Source organism: Zalophus californianus, chromosome 8 (genome assembly GCF_009762305.2).
Source record: "Zalophus californianus isolate mZalCal1 chromosome 8, mZalCal1.pri.v2, whole genome shotgun sequence".
In the NCBI taxonomy this organism is placed as follows: Eukaryota; Metazoa; Chordata; class Mammalia; order Carnivora; family Otariidae; genus Zalophus; species Zalophus californianus.
The window spans coordinates 58135601-58160714 of NC_045602.1; the positions used below are offsets into that span (position 1 = coordinate 58135601).

General features: G+C 41.3%; 1 long non-coding RNA gene across 1 annotated transcript in view; it reads left to right on the forward strand.

Moving 5' to 3' along the window:
• The first annotated feature begins 5437 nt into the window (after window positions 1–5437).
• The window catches only part of LOC113937829, a 25711-nt gene continuing 6034 nt past the window's right edge, over window positions 5438–25114 (forward strand). The window contains exons 1-3 of the long non-coding RNA XR_003524731.1: window positions 5438–5588; window positions 5703–5823; window positions 17861–17951. This is a non-coding gene — a long non-coding RNA (uncharacterized LOC113937829). The remainder of the gene's footprint in view (window positions 5589–5702; window positions 5824–17860; window positions 17952–25114) is intronic.

Below are 25114 nucleotides of genomic sequence, written 5' to 3' on the forward strand. Positions count from 1 at the left end.
AAAATGAGTTATTTGAAATGGTGATTGTAATATCTCATTAAAATGTTAAAATTACTATATTGCCAAGCAACTCAAAATCTTTTTTAATCCACGAGGGAACCTAAACTCTTAAGTGCCCGTAAAGTTGTCCAAAGCTTGAATCACAAAGGAGAGGTCCCTAGGTAGAGAAACGGGAGTTGACAGTAGTACCCAGCTGTACAAGGACAAAAGAAGGAATTTCCCACAAAATGGCTATCAAGGGTTTACAGCAGGTAAGAGCTCCCACAGCAGGGATGGACTCGGGTACAGGGGAAAAGGGGTAAGGGGAGGAATCCTTAGTAATATGTTAGGATCTTAGTAACATGATAGGATCCCTAAAGTGATTGCTTCCAGAGTTGAGTGTAAATAAGGGTTGGGGATGGGGTGGGGTGTCAGTATTTAGTGTGCATCCCTCATGAGAAGTCATAGTAATTATCCACATGTCCAGGTGTGGAAACCATAGGAAGGAGTCACAACATCAAGAGATTGGCACCTTCTTGGAGCCCTCTGTCCCTCTCTGTCACACACACACCAAACTGCTTCCGATGACTTTTTGAAAGAAACAGTGTTCAGTTGACTGTGTAAATTCTAACAAGTTTGTTAGTGTAATTTCTATATTAGTCACACTGCATGAATGCAAATGTTAATTATATTTTTGTTTGAATATATTCGAAGAACTACAGCAAGAATTCCTGAATGAGGTGTACTATGCAAAGTTGGTATCTTGTTGCAGAGGTAACGAATATAGCTCTGAAATGATATCGGTGATGTGATGAAACGAAAGTCAGACACTACTCTTGAGACGTGGCCTTTTGCAGACAAGCACTAAAAGAACGTTTACTGCTTTGGCATGTGCTATAGGAGGTTAAAAGTTTGAGAGTTTATAATCAAGAGTTTGTTTAAAGGTGCTTTTATGGTTTCATTATTACTACTGACTTCAAATATGGCCATATTTATTTACCAGAGTGTTTTAATTCCTCTTTAAGTACAAAAGGACGATTGAAAATGTCTGGGTGGAATTTCACAAACACAAGGAATTCTTCAGACAAGGCATGAGTCCAAGCCTTAATCCAGTCTGGCCCCAGATACCAGTCCTTAGATGTTCTTTTATCAGAGTAGGTAACAATGAGCAGTTATTCGCTGTAAATAAACTAGAGACTGAGTGAGGGGAGTTCAAAAATACTGAGGTAAGCTGTCCGCTTTTGGAGAGGATCCCGTTTATACTGAAGCCAGCATTTCCTGCAATTTTGCAACATAGTTTTATGTTTAGCTTCTTGGCTCTACTGTGGTTAAGAATCTCATTACCTGCTAACCTATTGGAACAAGATAATCCGACTCTTTGGCATCAATGAATTAATACTCATTCTACTTCATCTTAATCCCTTAGGACTTTGGTGCTGGTCCTTTGTGTGGAATGAGACTTGTCAGAGCAGATGGTCCCAGACTAATAAAACTTAAGTTGAAGAGCTCAGTAGCCTCTTTGAAATATAACAGAACCAGAGAATCTTGAAGAAATTCTGAAATTATCTTCAGTTTAAGTATTTTTTAAGTCATTCAATGGCTAATGAAAAGGATATTTCAAATTATTCATAGCTGAAACACTTCTGAAAAGGGTCTATGTAGTTTGAGGGGACAGATTCAGTGCAGTGATGCAACATTTGAAATCCCCTAACAGATTCCAAGGAACTATCCCTATTAGCCTGTATTGCAATTTAGTTGTATGTTGATCTGTGACAACAGTTTGAATATCTTTTTGATCTGCAAAAATATTTGGTTGTGATGGGAATTTGAATAGACAGTTGATCTTAACCTTTTTATGTATTTCTTCATTATGATGCATTAAGCCTGCTCACCCATGAGATATACTACAAAATGGGAGACATGAATGAGAGAATGGGCAGGACATGTAGTAGTTTAAATTTTTACTAAGAATATTACATTAATTTGATATATGCCATTATCGTTGCTCATAATGGCTGACACTTTGAGCTACCAGTCAACCTGCTGGATTCTGAAATACCCTTGGTCTGATTTGGAAGTACACCAGTAATCACAGGACCCAGCATTCACTAGAGAAGATTTACACACAAACAAGTGAGAGAACCTTTCCAGAAAATGTTTTGTGACTTTGCTTTTTTTTTTTTTTTTTTACAGTTTCTCTTAATGTGAAAAGGTGATAGAAGTCTTTATTTGGAGAACTAGGTATAATTAAACAAAATGGAATCTTACACAGTGACATCATCTTCCTGGCTGGCAAACACTCCGTGACTTTTAAGGCCCTCTTTCATTTACTTCTGTTTGCATGCTTTATTTCCAGCTAACACAGCATTTCTGAAATGCCAACATTGGCTTTTTGTTTTCTGGTATTAATTCTAAGCAAACTCAACTTATATGGGTGCCAACAAAGTAATGCCATGTTTTTGGAGAATTCCAGGAGATGAGTTCTCTAAGTGAAGTTGGAGATAGTGGAATTGGTTTTTTAATAGCTCTAAATTTCTGGTCCTTTCTGAACCAGTTATCTTCTCATGAAGAAAATTATTTTAGAACCAGCAAACATGTATCAGGGGCTAATATATACAGATCTTCCTTGATTTACGATGGGGTTGCATTCCAATAAACCCATCATAAGTTGAAAATATCTTAAGTTGAAAATGCATTGAATACTACTGAACATCAAAGCTTAGCCTAGCCCAGCCTACCTTAGGTATTTAGTATTTAAATACCTTAAATGTGCTCAGAACACTTACATGAGCCTACAGTTGGGTGAAACAAAGCTTATTTTATAATAAAGTCTTGAATATCTTTTATTTATTGAATACTATACTATACTATACTGAAGGTGAAAAATAGAATGGTTGAATGGGTACAGAATGGTTGTAAGTATATTGGTTGTTTACCCTCTTAATTGCTGACTGGGATGGCTGACTGGGATGCTGTTGCCCAGCATCACAAGAGATCAAACTGTCCATCAATAGCCTGGAATAAGATCCAAACTTAAAATTCAAAGTACAGTTTCTACTGAATGCATATCGCTTTTGAACTATCATAAAGTCAAAGAATTGTTAAGTCAAACCATTGTAAGTTAGGGACCATCTGGAATGACTGGATCAGAGCGTGTAAGTAGTGCAATGCATCATGATCAATATGATTAGAAAAACAGCTCAGAGCAAAATTCTTTTTGGTGTCTTAACTCTGTAATGTGGTTTGGACTTGGATGACCGTGACTGAAACTATTTCTCTGATTTCATTCTGCTTCTTGAAGGCCAGGGGGCCGTTGGTAATAGAGTAAGGGCTCCCCTCTTGAAGGGAGGTCTGCGAGAGAATAAAATACTTGCAGGAGACAAAAGTTTGATCCTTCATAAAACCTGAGATTGTGACAAATAAGAGGGTGTCTTGCATATAGTCAGCATGCAGTTAAATATTCATTGAATATTTGAACAGAAGTGGACCCTTCATCCTTCATGAATGATGGAGAGCTCTTTTTAATTTTCTAGCAACTTAAGATCACAAGACAGGAGATAGGAACTCCACTCCTGAGTGGAGTAGGAAAGTAATAAGGGTCTATGCTAACAGTTAAGATACACCTTTTGTGTATCTCCTTACTCTGTGGGACTCCTGGGGAAACCTCAAAGAAGGAAGCCTGTTGACAGCTTAATTGGAAAGCAAGAGCTGATTTTAATTTGATCTTTTTCTCTGAATGAGCATCACAATTTACAGAGCTTTGTTAAACTTAGTAATTATAAAAATGTCTAAAGAGAGGGATTCTTTCTTTTCACTCACCATGAGAGTTGTTTCACTGAAGATCTCTTAATTGCCTAACTAGTCAGATGAGTTTAGCCACTGAGAAAAGAACACATGTATTGAATACCAGGTACCTACTTTGGATTCATGTATTCACTAAAAATATTTTGAGCATCTAGTAAGCGAGAAACACTGGGGATATAAAGAGTAAAATAGACATAGTCCCTACCCTCACAATGCCGAAAATCTAGTAAAAGGAAGTGGATAAATAAACAATTACAATGTGATGTGTAAGTGCTATGACAGAAAAAATATCTCAGTCTTTGTGGTTGGCAGAGAGCATATAGGAGGGGTACTGAACCAAACTTGGGAGGTCAGAGAAGACTCTCTAGATGAAAGTGATAACAATCAGGGACCTGAAAGAAGGGGGAGGTAGCCAAGGATGAGGGAGGGTGACAGGTAAGGGCAGTGGGAATAGGATTCCCAGCAGAGGGAACAGCCTAGCCTGTTCAGAGGCTCAGCACCAATAGAGAGTAGCACGTATTTGAGGAACTGAAGTTGAATGTGGCCGAGTGGAGAATAAAAGGAGGGAAATGGCAAGAGAAGAGGCCAAAGCCACAGGCTGGAGACATATCAGACAGCTTTTGTAAGAAAGCCAAGATATTAAGCTTTATCCTAATGGCCATAGGGAATCAGGGAATGCCAAGAGCACATCTGCACTTTTGAAAGATCACTCAGCTATACTGCAGAGAACGGGTGTGCAAGACTGGAAGCAGAGCGAAAGTTTTAGAATATAGCCCCAGGGAGAGACGATGGGGAACTGCATGAGGGAATTAGCAGTGAGAATGGAGAGAAGTGAGAAGTGGATGCATCTGAAACATATTTAACACATTGAAGAGTAAACTTGGCAAGACTTTATGATTGATTAAAGAGGACCCATGACTGTCTTGGGCAACTAGACGGATGGTTGTTCATTTACCGAATTGGAATAACAGAAGAGCAGGTCTGGGGGTGGGGGATGAAGGTAGTTTGAGATCACTATAAGATATCCATGATGCTGCTCTGTGGCTTGTTGAATGTATGACTCTAAAGCCCCAAAATGAGATCCACCTTGGAGAGCGTAATGAAGATTTGGGGATCACCAGCCTGAGGTCCAATAAGTTAATGAAACTTCCCAGGAAGCCATGACCTAGACAGACAGGAAGATTAACATTTATGGGGTAGAGTAAAAGAAAAAAAAAAACATAACAAAGACTGAGAAAGAGATGTCACTGGGGGAAAAAAGATGAATGATATGGAAGCCAAGAGAAGAGAATGCATTAAGGAAGGGTGGTGAACCTTGTCACATTACTGAGGAGCAAAGCAAGTTGAGGACTGAGAAATATCCATGGATTTGGCTACAAGGAAGGTGTTAGTAACCTTGACAATAGCATTTTTATGGAGTGGTGGGAGCAGAGACCATGCTCTGGAGGTTTGAGAAGATCCTGAGGGAGGAAGAGGTGGAGACCTTGAAACGTCAAGTAGTTTGGCTGTGGAGGGGAGGAGATAGGAAGGGAGAGGGAGAGAAGTGAAGGAAGGGAGTTAGAGAGGGAAGAGGGAGGGGAGCAGGAAAGCAGAGAAACCTGAACAGGAATGCAAGGCTGAAGGAAAGTTTTTGTGTGTTTGTTTTGCAGAGGAGAACTACTTGAGGATGCTTGAAACTGAAAGGAAGGTGCCAGTGGAATAAGGGAGGAAGATCGTGGACAGTAGGAGGGTAGTCCCTGAGGAGGATGGAAGAGACTGGATCCCTCGCACAGGGGAGGAATTAGCCTTCAGAAGCTAATCTCATGGTAACTGGAGGAAAGGAAAAAAAAATGGGTGCGGACATGAGTAACCTTGGAGGTGGGTGATTGAGGGGGGAAGTCTTATCTAATGGGTTTTTGTATTTTTCCCTCTGAAATAAGGAGAGGTCAACTGCTGAGAGGGAAATGGGAAAAGGAAGCGAGAAAAGTTTGAAGAGCACGAAGATTTGAAGTGGCTACTGGAAAGAACTGGACATACTGCTAAGCAGCACTGAGGACCGAGGTGAGGTTGGAGAAGGTAGTAGGTATTGGCCGTGATCTGCTTAGTCATGTAATTTGACCACCAGCATTTAGAGCCCCCAGGACTGGTATGGGGAAGAAGTTAGAATGATCCAACTTTGTTATATTCGTTAGATTAGGTTGCAAATGATGGAAAAGTCCAAGTAACAGTAAACATGAAACAGGTTGATTGCTCTCTTACCTAAAAATCCAGGTAAACTAATAAGGCTAGAATAGAGCACCAAGGTGTCAAGAGCCAAGATTCTTTCTAGCTCCTAGTTTTACTTGCCTCAGGATTTGACTTCCATACCCTGGTCCAGCAGTTTCTCCAATTCCACCCTTTTTGTTTGCTTTGCAGTCAGCGGGAAGAAGGAAGGGTGAGGAGAGGCTCACACCCTACTGATACTGAAATCCATTGGCCATAGAACACGGAATGTCTAGTTGCAAGGGACACTGACAAACAGACTTTATTATAGCCCAGTTCATTTTAAATGAAAGCCCTGAGCCCAGACCATAGGAGATACTAATAGGGTTTATCAAGGTAGGGACAACAGAATGGGGGTAGGAAGAAGAGGTATGCAGAGTCTGGTCAGATGCAAGATCTTTCAAATATTAATCTCCGTTCTCTTGGACTGGGGTTGGGGAGTAATCAGAATGGTTGGTAGCATTGTGTTAAGATAGCCCAATGAGGTTTGTATCAACTCTACTGTGTGGAAGGAGAAACTTAAGACTCACCCAAGAAAACGAAGCTGGCAGGGCTCAGTCCTGGTGAGTTTGACTCCAGTACCCAAATTCTTTCCACTGCTTCCACACTGTTATTTGATGCCAAAGGAATAGAAATGTCCAGCATGAGGACAAATACCCCTCATCAATCCTTTCCATGCCTCAATCTAGGCAAGACTGGGTCAGTAGGGTTGTTTTCCCCTTTAGAAGTGATGGCCTATCTACTGGATGTATGATATGTGTTTGGGGTACAAAGCAGGGATGGCATAGGCAAGCTGGAGAGCCAAGATGGACAGCTTACAAAACCAGCATCAGTGCAAATGAAAGGAACAACCACACGGTGCATGGAGAAGATTCTTGGCAAGCTAAAAAATACTTAATGTCAGCTGTCAAGCATTCACTATCAGATTCTGTGCATCTGCATTTTTTGGTTTATTTATTTATTTATTTTTTAGTAAGCTCTGAATCCAACGTGGGGCTCAAACTCACAGCCCTGAGATCAGGAGTTGCATGCTTTACCGACAGAGCCAACCAGGCACCCCTGCATTTTTTTTTTTTCATTTCAGAAACTTTTCTTTTTCCCATTTTAATTTACTTTTTGAAAGTTAATGCTCATGCCTGGTACAAATGCAAAAGGTACAAAAAGTGTACAGTAAAAAAATGTGTCTTTTTCCCTCCTCTGTCCCCCAATTACCTTCCCTGGAGACAACCAGTGTTGACAGTCAACCCTTGCCCTCTTCTTTCCTGTCTCCCCCTCTCCCCATTATGGGCTGAGGTACATCAAGCTGAGCTCTCCTCATTCAGTAAAAAGATGCAGACTTTCCTAATGTAGCAGTCTTGAAATGTATGCACTAAAAATTAGATATACCAACAAAACAAAACAAAAACACTTTATTGTCTATAATGACTTCTTGCTAAAAAAAAAACCCTGTTCCTGGTGTAGGTGGAAAGCACTTGATGCTGCTGCTTAAGCACAGCTCAGTCCCTTTAGGTTTAAAACAGTCCCCCTTGGTAAACGACTCAGTCCTTCCTCAGGGTTTGTCATTCATCCCTGGCTTCTCCCCTTCCCAGGTAGAAGGGAAGCTGTAGGAAAGGTGCAGGGAAAGTCTGTCTGCCAATATCCAGGCCTTCCCAGCTTCCTTTGGTCAGATCGGTCTCTCCAGGCTTTGGGCCTACACTGATTCCACATTCTACCGACCGCCACAGTCCCTGCCATAGCCTGTGGGGATAAAGACCTTCGCACCTTCTTGGCCCAAAGCCAGGCATCCTCCAGCGCATTCCTCCTGTTAGCCTTCCGCCATTCTCTCCCAGGGAAAACACAACAGACCCCAGGAACTGGAAGCATGATCACAAGGCCTCTTGTTGCCTACCACGGCCTTTCCACTTCTCTGTAGTTGGCCTGGTTCCAAATGGAAGGCAGGGTACACACCTCTTCAGCTTTAAGACTCCCCCACCACTCACCTGGGGCAACCCTGTGCTTCTACCCTCTGAATCTTCCAACTTCCCATCTGCTGCTTAAACTTGATCTGTCTTTCCTCTCATGGGAAAACAACTCTGACGTCATATCCTGTGTTCTTCCTGGCACTATCTACAATCTGCTCAGGGACAGTTCTCCAAGCTCTGCCTCATTGGAAGATACAATTACATTTTTTTTTCTTTCAACACAGTCTGGCTTTTGCTAGTCAAAAGCACTTGATTTCAAACTGTTGTCTTGCCATGAATTTTTTAAAATCCTACTTTGAAACTCAAAGCTAAATGATGACTTACCCATTCTTGGCTGTTTGGTTTTTTTTTTTTTTTCCTCTCTCTCTCTCTCTGTGTGACTCAATGCATGCCACTGACTCAATGGGAGGGGGCGGGGCATGGGTACAAGAGTTTACTGGGAAGGCAACATTGGTTGGATATCTCACAAATGCTATTTCCATGACATCAGCATAAGGTTTCCGGTGCTGGTTGAAGTGGTAACTTCCCCCCTAGCCAAACTACTTGACTTTGTCAGTGTGATAAATGTTTGCCTGTTGGGAACTGGGTACACCCGCTTCATGGTGTTCTAAGTGAGCGTGATCAAAACTGAGCTAGTGATTTCACCACAGTCCACCCCATTATGCAGGTGCAAGCCTCAGTCATCTGGCCTCCTCTTTTCTCCACACCCCACATTTAATCCACCTGGTATTTGGGGCCACTAAAGGGAAGGGGAGACTTCCTCATCTTCACAGAAGCACTGTATGGGCCAGTATGTCCTCTTTGCTGAAACCTTGGGCCAAGCCAGCGGCGCCTGCCATTGTTTCCTCTGGGCTATTGTCTCCCCACTTCTATGTTTAACCTCCTACAGTCCATTCTCTACAAAGTAGCAGACTTATCTTTTTAAAATATCATTTAGATTATATCACTTCCCAGCTTCCCTGCTTTAAATCCTCCATAAATTTCCTCTCCATCTTTGACCTGGCTGGGCCTCCCTCTTCAGCCTCATCTCCTCCTCCCCTTCTAAGTCAACCTCTTGCTCTGCCCCAGCCCCACTGCCCATCTTTCTGCCCTTAAATACACTGGGTACATTTCTTTCTTTCTTTTTTTTTTTTTAAAGATCTTACTTATCTATTTGAGAAAGAGCGAGACAAAAAGTGCACAAGGGGTGTGGGGCGGCAAAAAGAAAAGGAGAAGCAGACTCCCCGCAGAGCAGGGGAGCCCAGCGTGGGACTTGATCCCAGGACCCCAAGATCATGACCTGAGCTGAAGGCAGACGCTTAACTGACTGAGCCACCCAGGTGCCCTATACCAGGTTCATTTCTACCCCAGACCCTTTGCACTTACTATTTCTTTGCTAGCAGAGCTCCTCCCTAGAAGGCCACACTGCTGCCCTTTTCTCAGCCTTCAGGTCTCAACTCAGATGTCACCAAGTAACCACATCACACCTCAGGTTCCATCTGCCATATTACCCTATTTAATCTTCTTCATAGCACTTAGTTCCTGAAATTGTATTTATTTATCTACATGTTTATTACTTATCTCCTTCTCACTTGGAATGCAACCACTGTGGACAGAGACTTGGTTTGCCTTCTTCAATACTGTTATTTTTTGCAGCAAACAGTGTCTGGCACCTGGTGAACACTCAGTAAATATTTATGGACTGAAACCATCTAATTTCAATCAGAGGCAATATTTTTTTTTTTTTAACTCCACAGGCACTAGTGGATACCTTTTCGTTAGTTTACCATTTACAAGAAATCATTCTACTAGTTTCTTTGTAAGGGAATCCTACAATTAATGTGACTTTCTAGTGAGAAATGTGGCCACAAGACAGAACTGGCATCTGTATTTATGCCACAGAAAAGCAGTTTTTTTTCAAATAATTAAGTCAGATCAAAGTATAAATTGTTAGCCTTATTTGCCAGGTACGAAATTTGAATGATTGCCTGTGTGCGAGTGTGTGCTTAACTGGCTGGCGGCAGCCTGCTATTTTAGGGTCGCTGATTGCTGAACGTTGTTGTCTTGATTTCTTTCATTTAAGTACAGCTGAAGAGACAGGGCTGATCAGAGGCAAGATGTGAGAAAAGCGGCAACAGGAAAGATTTCTCAGCCACTATGAAACAATGACCAACAATCTTTAGGTATTTCTTGTACTTTCAGAACTGAACACTAGGCTCTCCTTGATACAGGCTACGAATTTTGAAAAACGGATATACTGGAAAGTCTTGGAAGAGCTGCAACGAAGCTGAAGCAGGGACTTTAAAGTTCCGCTCCAGGTGACACGTGTTAGAACAAAGATAGGAGAAAATTAGGCCTCCTCTTGGTCAGAATAGAGGAGTTCAAAATCCTTCTCCTACCCTGGTGTCAAAGTCTGAAATGTCTACCTTCAGAGCTTCTGTTTTTATCCTGGGTTTCGCTTTTACAATGCATGTATTCCTGGAAATACAGGAGACTGATTCATGAAGATACTGGAACTAATCAGATCCGTGTTCCTTCCACTGGGAGAGATACCAGTAAGAGACCCTGAAAGAGAAAGGCAAAGATGCACGGGAGGACACTAGATGCACCAACTCTGGCTTTTCTGAACAGAGAATGGACCCAGTACAGTACAGTAGCTGTTGAACTACTTTGGAGGATGATATTGTGGGGCAAATGATTTGAGAGTGAGTTTTGTGATGGGAGTTCATCTGAGACAATGGATTTTTTAGACTTTAAGTGTTGCTATGCAATATGAATTTTGATGGGTTTTTTTCTAGTTAGGGTCCCAACAGGAAACAGATGGCACACTTAAATTAGGATAATTTCAGGAGAGTTTCTTTTCAAAGAGGCTATTTACAAAGGGCTGCTGGGGTATAGTGGAAACCCACTGGATAGTCTAGGAAGTAGGAGTTAGAAGCTGCAGCGTGGTTGACACCCTTTGGCCCTAAAGGAGTGATTTTTCAGAGCTTGGAAAGGGAGAGCTATTCGGAGCAGACCACAGTAAGAGGAGCAATGACCTTGACACAGCCAGCCAGAGGCAAGCCCATTGGGAAAAAGCTAATGGATGAACAGCTCTTCTCCCTTCTCCCTTCCTCTGGTCTTCCCCCAGAAGACTTTGATTAGCCAAACCCAACTGGAAGCTAAAGGGAAGGGAACACATTCCTACAGGACCAGCCTCCCTGGGCAGAGAGGAAGGCAGGCCATGGTAGAGAGAGGGTCTCAGGAGCATGTAGAAGACATCCAGCATAATGAGGCTTCCATTCACTTGACAAGAAGTTCTGAGAAAGAGCCAGCCAACATCCCTCCCTTTTCCCACTGCAATCTTTCAGAGTGAAGCTGCTGGGGGTGCTGGAGGAGAGGAAAGGCTGTGTCCTTAAAATCAGATTTGGAGTTTTGATTAATAGCTCAGACTTACCTAATTTCTGCATGGAGACTGTGTTTATAATGGAAATTGATAGTCTGTGACATCAGAGTGGCTGTAAAATTTAAGGGCCTAACAGAATTTTCATCCCAGAGCAGACAAAGAGGACCTTGCTCTCCCCCTGGACCACCACCTGACTTTATATATATGTAAAGTCAGTGGGGACCAAAATAAATAAGGTTGCATTTTGGTTAGGTCAGAAATTTGTGCTTATTCAGCATATCACTCACATCATCTTTACCAACATTTTCCCTTTATAAAAGGTAATGAAACCGCATGCCAGAGAGCTTGATTGCCATACTCTGTTTCGGCAAGCCATTTCACAGCCAAATCCCAACTAGAAGTATGACTTATGACATCTATAGGATATGCAGCTACAGGCTTACATAGGCAGTTAGCACGGGGGCAAATTTCAAACAAGGTCAAAGACATTGATTCACTATTTTTCTGTCTTTTGGCTGCAGGCATTACCCTTAGATGGTACAGTAAATGGTGAATAGGGAAGTCTTACTGGCTAGGCCAGGCTTCCTTGTTTCAATGATTTGTACCTCTGCTCTGAGGTTTAGACCTTAGTTTTGTGATTCAGAAACTCCATTCATCTGTTCACCTAAGAGTAATAAGGTCCTGATGAATTGATACATTTGCCAACCTCTCTGCAGGTTTAAATCAAAATGTCCATTGAATTACCCTGAGAAATGTTATTGTCAAAAAGACAAGACTGGTGTCAGCTGGTCAACATTTTGTGGCTGAATTGTTTGGAGAAAGAACATAGATCAGACATTCACTTTCATTCTCAAGAAAATAACTCAAATTGTAAATACCACTGATGGTGGGTCAAAGACATAAATTCACACGTAAATGACAACATATACTATTAATAAATTGCTTTACTGATGATATGCCCTGCGTTTTTACAAATTCCTGGGTGTTTTTTATGTGTATATATGATGACATAGTAAAACCGTGGCATCATAAGCATCATAGCCAGAACTTAATTAGAACCCTTAATTTAAAAGGATTTCTTTTTGGGGACACCTGGCTGGCTCAGTCGGGTCGAACATGCAACACTTGATCTTGGGGTTGTGAGTTCGAGTCCCACATTGGAGGCAGAGATTACATAATAAATTAAAGGTTTTGGTTTTTTTAAAGAATTTCTTTTGATATATATTCTAGTTAACTATTTCTTCTCAGCTCCAAATCCACCCTTCACTGCCCTGCTTTGTGATGCTGCAGCTGAAACTGTAAACATTTCTCCTGTGTAGCTGGCCTGATGGTTTGTGAGTAAAGAGCACTGGAGGGCCACTGCAAGGGAAAAGTGCTTTTCTTCCCTGTCCTGAGGTGGCTTTCCTTCCCCTGTGGTGCGTGGCAGCCATGGGCACCAGAATTCCAGGTGTGCTTAGCCCTCCAGCAAGTCTCACAGGCACCCCCAGTAGGTGATCTCCTGCTTCCCTACCTGCCTTCCAGCACCTCGCTACACCCTCTCCAGTGAGGTCTCAGCATCTCCGGCTTCCGGGGGGGGGGGGTGGGAGGGCTCTTTTAAATGTGTTCCTTCCTTGGGCCTTGGGCCTGCAGCCCTAGCCCCAGAGCAGGCATCCTCAGGGGGCGGGGGGTGAAAAGTGCTTCTGGGGGGGGGGTTGTGTGAAATAATCTCAGGTATTACCATGGTGTGTGCAGATACAGTGTATCTGCAGTATTAAAATTTAATGGAAGGGAGGCACAAAGGAAAAAAAAGTCTAGAAAATCTCCATAGGGGAGCAATAATGAAATAAAGAGTTAGGTAACAGTGCCCTAAAAGCATCAACAGCTCCCCATACCCACTATCCCTGCATTCTTTAGACTCCTCTTTACTCCATAGTAGTTAATTCCATTTTTAGTTAATATAATTTATATTAAACTTTCCCTGTCCCAGTTATTGTATGGTTTCTGTCATCTAACTGGAGTTTGATACAGTACACTTGATTTCTATGAAAAAAAAAGCAAATCGGAGGCTGAATTAAAAAAAATTTTCAAGATATTTTCTAGAACCTGCAGAGATTAATGTCCAGCTACTCATATTTTGTACAGCAGGGATATATGTTCAGGATGCTGATCTTGGGACCATAACAGATACAGAATGAGCAAAGACAGGCTGTTAGTCTGAACTTGGTAAAGCAAAAAGATTGGTAAAAACCATGGTTGAAGCAACACGGGTTTTCTGGATAGCACTTAACTGGGTACCGCACATACCATCGCTGCTGAACATGTTTCTCACTTATGACTATTTTCTTAAGTGCCAAACTCTGTAATAATCACGATGATGATAGTAATAGTAATGAGAGCCAGCATTCACTGGGTACTTACTAAGCTCCGTCACTCTGACAAGAGGGCTGAGAATGGCTAGGAAAAAGCCCAGCCTACAAGCAAGGAGGTCAGTTAGGAAACCGCCACACAAGTCCCGGCATGAGGTGATGGTGGCCAGGACAAGGGAGAGAGAGGGTATGCAGCAGCCTCACCGGTGCCCAGAGCAGAAGGGGCTGTCTAGTCTGTACCAGAGCAACCGTTCGGTTAACCACCAAAGAGGCAGGACTTGAGATGGAGATAGAAAAGATGGAGATAGAAAAGTCTTTCTTTGGTAAGCTCCTACCAGGCGGCCAGTACTATGTTACCCAAAGTTAGGGGTACTCTATAATAATAACCACACGTTCTTAAGTAACTTGTGACCCCTTAGAAATCTATAAAATGATAACGCTAATAGAAGAACATGTAGAATATATTTGAGACTTTGGGATGGAAAGAACTCTGTAAATCAGACCCAAAAAGCACAAGCCATAACACAAAATTTTGGCAGGTTTGGCCACACCAAAATTAAGGATTTCTGTTCAGTGAAGGCTGTTGTAGACAAGCTTATGCAGACAGAGGACAGACAGAAAGAAAATATTTAGAAAATATTTATATTTCAAACCAACAGAATTAAAACCCAGCATATATATTATTTCACCCATATGTGGAATTTAAGAAACAAAACAAATGAGCAAAGGGGAAGGGAGAGGCAGACCAAGAAACAGATTCTTAACTCTAAGAGAACAAATTGATGGCAACCAGAGGGGAAGGTGGGTGGGGGGTGGGTTAAACAGGTGATGGGGATTATGGAGTGCACCTGTGATGAGTACCATGTGTTGTATGGAAGTGCTGAATCACTATATTGTACACCTGAAACTACTATTACACTGTTAACCAACTGGAATTTAAATAAAAACTTTTTAAACCTAGCATATATAAGGAGCTCTGGCAAATCAAATAAAGTACCCAATAGAAACTGTTAAAAAAGAAAAGTACTCAGTGACACTTGTTAAAAACAGTAAGGCAGACTGTACTGAGGACGACCGCCGTGGGGTTGTACAGTAAGGGGAATTGGGCTCAACTCGGAATACAGCATGGCCAAGTGGGAATTTGTAGCCCGGGGGGGGGTGGTGGGGTCGGGGTGGAAAATTGCTAAGAGGAAACGTCAGGGGTAAGGGGGCATCTTGCTAACCCCAGGTCCCAAGATTCTTGCTGAAGGCAGGCCAGGGAGACAGACATCACCTGGGGGCAGTGGAGGATGAGGAACCAGATCAGATATGGGGGAGGTGCGGGGGAAGCCTTGCTAAAACTGGATTTTACGAGGAAGTGCATATAATGGGCCTAGGAGAAGGTTCAGTAGACTGAGTAGTTTGGTCAAGCAAAGAATTTTGTCAAAACATCAACAGAGCCCATGAATAGCCAGTTCTCAGAAGTGGAAAGCCAAATGACCCGGAAGAATTGAAGAGACGTTCAATGTTACAAGTAAACAGAGAACTGCATATTAAGACTAATTACTCTCACACCCAACAGATTTGTAAAAATTAGAAAGTCGGACAATGACTTGGCCATCTTGGCAAAGATGTGGGGAAGCAAGAACCTTCATGTGCTGCAGGCATGACTGTAATTAGATATGAGCATTCTGTGGGCACACGTGCTTGCATACATGTGCACATGCAATGGATGACTCGGGAATCCCTCTTCAGTCAGGTTCATTAGGAGACGTGTATAAAGGTGTTTATCACAGGGTTGTTTGTGATACAAGGGAGTTGGAGGCAGTCTGGGTATCTATCACTAGAGGAGTGGATGTGTTAAAAGTATTGAACACCTAATATGGAACCTTATGCAGCAGTTCAAAGAAATTAGCTACATGTGCATAAAGGAACATGGAAAGAACTTAGAAACAGCATTGTGTAAAAAAAAGCAATAAACACGGGCGCCTGGGTGGCTCAGCTGGTTAAGTGTCCAACTCTTGATTTCCGGTCAGGTCATGATCTTAGGGCAGTGAGATCGAGCCCCACGTCGGGTTCCCTGCTGTGCATGGAGCCTGCTTAAGATTCTCTCTCTCTCTCTCTTTCCGCACCCCCCCCCCCCAGAAAAAAAGCAATAAACAGAATAAGAGCCATTGAACAATACAGACTGAATACACATACATTCATAAAACAGCATTATAAAATCCAACTTGGGGATACATGTATTTCCAAGCACAGAATGGCTGCTGATGCTGGAGATGAAGTGGGGAAATGAAAAAATAAAACAAGAAAATAATAAAGGAAAACAAGAAAAGGCCTCCCATGGATGATTGTGTACCATGAGCTCTAGATGGTGATTAACTCAAGTCTTTGCAAAGTCCAAAAGAAAAAAAAAGAATCTAAATCCTATATTTCTTGAAGTTCTTTCATTTTGCAAATGAGATGTGATATTTGCTTTTTTAGGTAATCCATGTAAACAGCTGTGTGAGTAGCTTATCCATCTAGCCAGGCTTCCCAGGTCTCAGGGCACATTTGAGCAAAGCAGACATCCCTGGGGCACCTGGGTGGCTCAGTTGGTTGGGCGACTACCTTCAGCTTAGGTCATAATCCTGGAGTCCCAGGATCGAGTCCTGCATCGGGCTCCCTGCTCAGCAGAGAGTCTACTTCTCCCTCTGACCCTCCCCCCTCTCATGCTCTCTCTATCTCATTCTCTCTCTCAAATAAATAAACAAAATCTTGAAAGAAAAAAAAAGCAGACATTTCTGAAAAGCCAGTGGGTGAGAACAGTGTGGAGGATGCACCTGTAAACTGAATTCTAGAAACCAAAGCCTAAATGCAGCCTTATTTATGAAACTAGAAGCACAGTGCAAAACCCATAATGAACGTGCTGTAGTAGCAAATCAGTGACCCAACTTGGTTATTTCCATCCAGCAAAGAGAAAAATTATTTGAGATGTTATTTAACTATGAAAAACAGAATAGAGGAGACAAACAGGTAGCTCCCAGACATCTGCAAAGACAATTCAGTTGGCAAAGGGGGGAAATGTGGCATCAGCAGGCACCAAAAAAATTCATATACATATATGCCTATAAAATTTTTTAAAGTGAATTGACTTCAGGATTCTGTTTGCTTCAAAATGCCCGCAATCAAACAGGAAACAGCCCTGGTTCTGTTGATGTTTTGACAAAATTCTTTGCTTGACCAAGCTACTCAGTCTCCTGAACCTTTTTAAACCTGCCAGGTCTGTCCTCTTGAAGGGAACGAGAGCGAACGAGCCTGAGTATTTCTCTGTTTCTGAGGACTGCATACACCACCTGCAGAATCAATCAGTTTGCCCTTTTTCAGTTCATTCTTTCTCATTTTCAACTGCCTGCCTAGACAGTGGGTTGCTGGGAATTCACGTGTCTTTTGTTTTGGGTTTTGTTGGGTTTTTTTTTTGTGTGTGTGGCTTTTTGGTTAGCTTTAAAATTGTAGCCAACTAACTTAAATGACACTCTAAAGTTAGCAGATTCTGCTTTCCAGTAAAATCCTGAGGGGTGGGGAAGTGAGAGAATGAGGAGTGAATTCTTGATTCTTTAGTGCTACACCATCACTTGATCCTGCCTCTGAGTTATCTCTGTACTTAAAAAGCCCCTTTCTTTGCCATTAGAAGGAATAAGTCTATAAAATGTATTCCATCAGGATACTTAGTTATTTGAAAACTTTTTTTGCCTACCATTTTATTTGGCTATAGACAGGTGAGACAGTAGACTCACCTGCAGCTTTCACTGAAAGTACATCAAGATAGCCTTCAGCAGCTAGCCAAGTTTAAAGAAAACTCTAAAATGTATGTATGCGTGAATGAATATAACTTTTTAAAACTATATATCGATATACTACTAAAGTAAAACTATCACAAATTCTTAGAACATTATAGGAGAAAAGAACCTTAACAATCAATGATCTCAGCTTCTTTCTTTTCTGCCTCCCCTGCAACATACTCAGTAACAACGTTTCGGCATAAGGAGTCCCACCTGAGAAGGACAAACATCTATACCATAGCTTGGAAAGCTCCTCTTTCTCATTCTTTCTTCACACCAAACTTATTCATGTTTAGAGACCATTTGATGCTGAGGATGATAAAAGCTTTAGTGTGATTTATAGACTTTTCTTGTTTTATTGCCCAGACTATTGCTTCGTCTTGAACTGGAGGACATAAGGCAGCCATCTACAGGGCCCTGGAATACAAAACAATGAGTCCCCACCTGCAGAGCGGCTGTGAGTACCTGTACATTGTTTACTGCCCTTTTTAACCTTACAATTAAATGCCACACTGCCTCTGCTATTGATTCAAGTATTTAGCATTCAACCAAAAGGTTTCTATTGGCTATTAGTATTAAAGTATTTGCTATATTATCAAAAGCCTAATGGGGTGCCTGGCTGGTTCAATTGATGTGGAGCATGGGACTTTTGATCTTGCTGTTGTAAGTTCAAGGCCCAGGTTGGGTGTAGAGAGTACTTAAAAATAAACAAACGGGCGCCTGGGTGGCTCGGTCAGTTAAGCAACCGCCTTCCGCTCGGTCAGTGGAGCCCCATGTCAGGCTCCCTGCTCGGCGGGAAGCCTGCTTCTCCCTCTCCCTCTCCCTCTCACACTCCCCCTGCTTGTGTTCCCTCTCTCACTCTCTCTGTCAAATAAATAAATAAAATCTTTAAAAAAATAACAAATTTTAAAAATAAACAGCCTGAAATATTGTTAATCAAGTAACGATTTTTACGATACAGTATCTGACTGGTTTTTCAAAAGCCAGTATCTGGCTTTTGGATTTTTTTAAATTTTATCACACATATTCATGTAGAAAAGTTGCAAAATACAGCTGAACAAAACGAGACAATTTTTCATAATCTCACCACCTACAGAAAATAGCATTTTCCCATATATACTGCTAGTATTCATTTTTGTCTTAAGAATATTTTACTTCAAAATTTTCACCCAAATAGACTTGTTTCTACAAAGGTGTGCTTCTGAGAAACCAATTTCCTTTGTGCAGACAGCAGATTTTGCTCTGGAGGGAAGGAAGTGGCTCATATCCTGGCTAACAGGGTATCATTGTTTCTCTATCAGAACTGGCATAGCGCCTTCTTAAGCCAGAAAGACAATTATGTGACAGAATCCAAGAGTTAGACCTGCCTTAGGAGAAAGTGGCTTAAAGGCAAATTTTACTCACGTATGGAGTATGTTAGGTACTTTCCACGCCTTCTTTCTAATTATTACAATCCAGAAAAAGTTGAGTTTGAATCCCAGCTATTCCTTACAAGCCAGGTAACAGTGGGTAAGTTACAAAGGCCCTTTGCCACAGTTTCTTCATCTGTTAAATAGGGACAAGAATACCAACCTCACCGGGTTCTTGTAAAGACCAGTGAGCTGACAACAGAGTCCTTAGCGCCTGGCCCGCTCTAAGATTTCAACAAATGTCGGTAGCATTATTGTTGTGGTTGTGGATTGCCATGGGGATTATATGAAATGCTCTATTTGAAACTCCTGCCACACTTTGGAATTATTATCACAATACCTAGTATTACAGGGAGGGTTTGTTTTTAACCACCCACATTTTCCTTTGGCAGCACTCCTCGGTTTTTTTTTTTTTTTTTTTTTAAGATTTTATTTATTTATTTGACAGAGAGACACAGCGAGAGAGAGAACACAAGCAGGGGGAGTGGAAGAGGGAGAAGCAGGCCTCCCACTGAGCAGGGATCCTGATGCGGGGCTCGATCCCAGGACCCTGGGATCATGACCTGAGCTGAAGGCAGCTGATTAACCGACTGAGCCACCCAAGCGCCCCACTCCCTGGTTTTTGACTCCAGTCCAGTGCTGTTTGGTAGAACTTTCTGTGATCATAGAAATGGCCCATAATCTGTGCTGGCCAGTATGGTAGCCATCAGCTAAACGTAGCTGTTGAGCTCTTGAAATGTGGCTAGTGCAACTGAGGGGTTGAATTTTTAGTTTTAATTTTATTTAGTTTTAATTAATTTAAATAGTCACAGCTAGTCCCATGATTTCTATGTGTTCCTACTCCTGTCTGATCGCTTCAATTGCCTTTAGTTAGGTATATATCTCCCAATTCACATTAAGTTTTGAATAACGTCATTTTCTACATGGTACGTTCTTGATAGATAAATTACAGTTAAAAAAGTAAAAACAAACTGGATATATTTCCAGTGTCGAGCTTCTCCACCAAGTCTGGCTTTCTATAAGCACTTTGGGTTTTTTGTTTTTGTTTTTGTTTTAAAGAGTTATTTATTTATTTTAGAGCGAGAGCATGGGTGGAGGGGAGGGGCAAAAGGAGAGAGAGAGAGAAGCAGATTCCCTGCCAGAGCCTGAGGCAGGCCAATCCCACCAGCCCCAAGACCACAACCCAGGCTAAAATCAAAATTCCAATGCCCAGCCAACTGAGCCACCCAGGTGCCCTGCCATATGCGTTTTGTAAACTTGCATAAGAAGAACTCAATAACCTTTTTTAAAAAAAAAAAAACATTTGGCAGTTTAGTTTAAAAGGCTGTTTCATCAAGCCCCACGCTGAGCATAGAGCTTTCTTTAAAATGAAGGAATGGGGGTGCCTGGGTGGCTCAGTCGTTAGGCGTCTGCCTTCTGCTCAGGTCATGATCCCAGGGTCCTGGGATCGAGCCCCGTTCCGGGCTCCCTGCTCTGCGGGGAGCCTGCTTCTCCCTCTCCCACTCCCTCTGCTTGTGTTCCCTCTCTTGCTGCACCTCTCTCTGTCAAATAAATAAAATCTTTAAAAAAATTAAAAAATAACATGAAGGAATGAATGAATAGCTGCTTTACAGATCTGGAATGAAAAGGGGGTATCTCTGCTGTCAACTACTCTCCCTCACAGTCCACAGCAGGGTGATTCTTGACCTGCTCTGATTCTGTGTCGTTGGGTCAGTTCTGTGCTTCCCAGTGGACTCTGGCTCATAGCCCCCTTCTGGGCCTCAGGCTGACAGCCTTCTCCCATCCCTGGTGTTGAGTCAGAACTTGAGTTGGCTCCCAGAGGGCAGCCACTGACTAACTCGAAGCCAGTGGCTCGCCCAGAGGTGAGCTCACAACATCTTTTCCAGGTTCCAGGGTCCCTGCTTCTCTTCTCTATTATAAAGCCAATCTGAACTTCAGGTTCTAGATAAATCACCTGACCCTCATATCAAAGAAAAGTTATAAAACCAAAACGAAATTTCCATAGGGAAGCCTAGCTCTTCCCTCTCCTGGGGAAAGGCTGCCACCTGCTGTAATACATCGGCGTTGGGCTTGTCCAAGGTCCCTGAACGAGTGTGTGCACAGCCCCACCCACCTTCCCCTCAATGTGTCAGGAGTGCAAGGAGGAAAACCAGTAGACATTCCAAGCTGGAGGGCACCAAAGCAAACTCATCCATGTGAATGGTGCCCAGAAGGAATTGGCATCTCTCTCTGATTAGAAGAGCATTTATTCTTCACCACTCAGCAGCACTATTTTTTCAAGTTAGCTCATAGCGACCTACATAAAATCTCCGTTGTTAAGAGGCTGATTATTTCCTCGATCCTTCCAGCTCTATGTATCTTGATCTATTCTTCACAGTCCTGGCAAGTATTTGGTAGGAGAAAGGATGATAAGAGAATAAAAACTGATGGTTTACAAGGTAGCATCCTTCAGCCTTGCACTCTGACTTTCTTCAAAAATCCTAAAACTAAAAGAAATACTCCGTAGTGATGAGCACCGACTGCTGCTATTGGAGACATGGTTGAATCTTAGAAGCATGATGTTGAGTGAAGTAAGCCAGATGCCAAACAATATACTATTTACAGATATAAAGTTTGTAATGTAATTCTATGTCTGTAAAGTTCAAAAACAGGCAAAACACAATGAAGCTGATAGTGGTTAGCTACGGGGTTGGGGTAGTGGTGGGGTTTAGGACACACCATCCCCAAAGATGGCATCTTGGCATGCTGAATATTTTAAGCTGAAAGAGTTTGAGAAAAGACAGAGCAGGAGGGTCACTCTGACCTCCCCTCCTCATCATTCCCCCTTCTTCTCTGAAACAGGTCATAAAACTCATGTGAGAGGTGCCCTCCCTATATACCCAGAGGAAAGACTCATCCTTATCTTGGAAGACAAAGAGATGCCAGAAAGAATCCTAACAAACAGGCCTTGCTAAGTTTCCCCAGTTTACTGGAATTACCTCACACTCTAACCTATCACACTCCCCCATAACTGCCCACTTGTCATCAAACCTAGCATAAAAACACACAACTCTGTTTTTTTTGGGAGGGGGAGGGTCTTTACTTCCTGATGAAGGTTCTTATGTAAAACTTATATTAAATAAATGTGTATGCTTTTCTCCTGTTAATCTGCCTTTGTAAGTTTAGGGTCCCTAAGAGGGTCGAGGAAAACCTTTTCTTCACCTACAGCAGTAATCTGGAAAGGAAAAAAAGGGGCTTCTGAAGTATTGGTAATGTTCTATTTCCTTCTTTTTTTTTTATTTTTATTTATTTATTTATTTGTCAGAGAGAGAGAGAGAGAGAGCACAAGCAGGGGGAGCAGTAGAGGGAGAGGGAGAAGCAGGCTCCTCACTGAGCAAGGAGCTCGATGTGGGACTCGATCTCAGGACCCTGGGATTATGACCTGAGCTGAAGGCAGACGCTTAACGACTGAGCCACCCAGGCATCCCTAATGTTCTATTTCTTGACATGAGATGTAGTTATGTGTTTTCACTTTGTGAAAATTAGTTGAGCCATAAATTTTAAGGTATACATGATATACATCAATAAAAAATCCTTGTTCAAGAAACTAAATATTCATGAGTAAAATAATACGATACATGAGTTGTTTTTTTTAGAAAACTTCAGAAAAATAATTAAGTATGGATAGATGAAACAAAAATATAGAATTTAATAATGTTAAGCTGTAGGATAGATACATGAAAGTCCATTATTCTATTCTCCCTACCTTTGTATATGCTTTTATAATAATGCTTTTATAATAAAAAGGTTTTTTTTTAAATTATGGGTGAAATTTTAATCTGAGCAAAGAGGACAACATAAAACCCAAAAGTCAAAAAGAAAAAGAAATGAGGCTTCCACATCCATTCCAGCTCCTTCCTTCCATCATAAAGGCTATAAAGTAAAATCCTGGCTTTGCTAGCCCTCTGACACTGAGCCCGTCTATGTGACTGACCTTATGCTAGTAATGAAGGTATAGGCAGAAATCATACATTATAGCCACATACATAAATAATATAAGTCAAAATAACAGTGAGGTATCACCTATTTTTCACCTGTTGAACTGATAAAGATCAAAGAGTTTGTTAGTACCAAATGTTGACATTTTGAGGACACAGTTGATCTTTTCTACTACTGGTGGAAACCTACGTTTATATAAAATATTTTGGAAGAGTAATTTGGAAATATCTATCAAAATTCTCCTGAAAGCAAAAGCAACATTTAAGTGGCAAGAGTGGGAATGGACTTGCCATGGTGAGCACTGGGTGACGTATGGAAGTCTTGAATCACTATATTGTATACCTGAAACTGATGCAACACTGTATGTTAGCTAACTGGAATTAAAATAAAAACTTAAAAAAAATTTTTTCAAGAGAGTGTGGGTATGGAAAGGAGGCAGCAGGTAGAAGAGTGTAAGTAGAGTCAAAGTTGATTAATTGTATGACTGACTAAATATGGAGAAAAGGCTCCAAAATTACTAAGGACGTTAACAGAAATAGGGAATCGGGGAGGCGCTTGTTTGGACAAGCAGATAAATAATTCAGTTTGGAATATGTTATGTTTTCCGATACTTTCACAACAAAGATAGCTTTTGTTATCCCTCTAGATCTAGAGTCTAGATGTTAAGATAAATGCTCATATAGCAGATTAATAATTTCATTAAGTAATAATCCAGGAACTCACCAGAAGGCGAACTGAGAGAATGCCATTTTAGCCTCAACTGTAAGTTGAGGTACATTAAAGAAAATGTACTTCAAACAGTGGCTAGACTTTCTTTTTCTCCTGCCCAACTGGCAAAGATTTTTTTTAAATAACTTAGTTTGGCAAAGATGTAGAGAAATGGATACTTGTCATTTATATAGGCTGGAGTCCATATAAGTGATGGCAACTTCTGGAAGACAATTTTACAGTATTTAGCAAAAACCTAAAAAGCGTTAGGCCTTCTGAGCCATCAATTCCAATTCTACCTGAAGAATGTATGTAAATATTTTTTATTTAATTGTTTTCCATGAAAGTCATATATGTACATGGTACTAAAAAATATTCTAAAAGACATATAAGGATACAGAATGACCTCTCCTCTGTCTCCTACCCATACTGCTCTTAAGAGGTCACCACTTTCAACATCTAGCTGTTTTATCTATTATTTACCTCTTTGTGTTTAAATAATTTGTTCATTCAACTATTTCTTGTCTTCTTTTTTTTTCTCTTTTGAGTATAGTTGGCACACAATGTTACATTAGTTCCAGGTGTATAACATAGTGATCCAACAAATTTATACATTATGCTATGCTCACCACAAGTGTAGCTACCATCTGTCACCATACAAGTCATGACAATATCATTAACTATATTCCTTATGCTGTGCCTTTTATTCCCGTGGCTTGTTCATTCCATAACCGGAAACCTGTATCTCCCACTCCCCTTGGTAACCATCAGTTTTTTCTCTGTATTTATAGGTCTGATTCTGCTTTTGTTTATTCATTTGTTTGGTTTTTTTGGATTCCATTTTGAGTGAAATCGCATGGTATTTGTCTTTCTCAGTATGACCTGTTTCACTTAGCATAAGACCCTCTAGGGCCATTCCTTGCTGTCCCAAATGGCACAATCTCATCCTTTTTTAAGGATACATAATGTTCCATTATGTGTTTGTATATATATATACAGCACATCTTCCTTAAGTTGTTTCCATATCTTGGCTACCGTAAATACTGCTACAATAAATATAGGGGTGCATATATCTTTTCTAATTAGTGCTTTTATTTCCTCTGGGTAAATACCAAAGGAATGGTATTATTGCATTGTATGGTATTTCTATTTTTAATTTTTTGAAGAAACTCCATACACTTTTCCACAGTGGCTGCACCAATTCACATTCTCACCAAGAGTGCCCGAGGGTTCCTTTTTCTCCACTTGCTCGCCAACACTTGTTGTTTCTTGTGTTTTTTATTTTAGCCACTCTGACAGGTGTAAGGTGATGTCCCATTGTGGTTTTGATTTGTATTTCCCTGATGAGTAGTGATGTTGAGCATATTTTCATGTGTCTGTTGGCCATCTGGATGTATTCTTTGAAAAAATGTCTGTTCAGGTTCTCTGCCCACTTTTTTTAATTGGATTGTTTTTTTGGTGTTGAGATGTATAAGTTCTTTATATATTTTGGATATTAACCCCTTATCAGTTATATCATTTGCAA